Below are 604 nucleotides of genomic sequence, written 5' to 3'. Positions count from 1 at the left end.
AGAGTTTTGGGACAAGGGCTGCAGGGGGAATTGGGCACGGTAGTGCTCCTCCTGCATGGCTACAAGCGCCTGGATCAAGTCCGCTTGGAGCTCCATTATGCTTATCAGCTGATCTGTGCTTTGCTGCCGGAGTACCGCGCTTTTGTGCCGGCTCTCCTCATTCTGCTGGTGGATGCTCCTTTCACTGTCCCACCACTCCTGCACTTTTTGATTTTCATTACTTGAATGCTTAATTACTTGAAGATATCTTGCTGCTGAGGATGACCTGGGATGCAAGGGAGGGTCTTCTACAGCAATGTGGCTTCCACCCTGGCCCATATGCAGCTTGCCTCTGTGCAGCAACGGTCCCCCCACCCCTCACGGCACAGTGGCACGGACAAGTTAGCCTTACTGGGACAAGGAACACAGTGGCTCTCCCGAGAAACCTGCGCAAGCGCATTGCCCAAGTTCTGGATGAGACCTTTGAAGAGATCACTGAGGCCGATTACCACAATGTGAGAGACCACATCAATGCCCTATTCTGTATGTAGGCAGGCTTGCAGCCCTAACCCTCCTCACCAAATAACTTCCTTCCTAAAATAAAAACTGCTTACCTGGAACCTCC

Source organism: Dermochelys coriacea, chromosome 3 (assembly GCF_009764565.3).
Source record: "Dermochelys coriacea isolate rDerCor1 chromosome 3, rDerCor1.pri.v4, whole genome shotgun sequence".
NCBI classification, from domain to species: domain Eukaryota; kingdom Metazoa; phylum Chordata; order Testudines; family Dermochelyidae; genus Dermochelys; species Dermochelys coriacea.
This window is presented reverse-complemented; position numbering follows the sequence as displayed.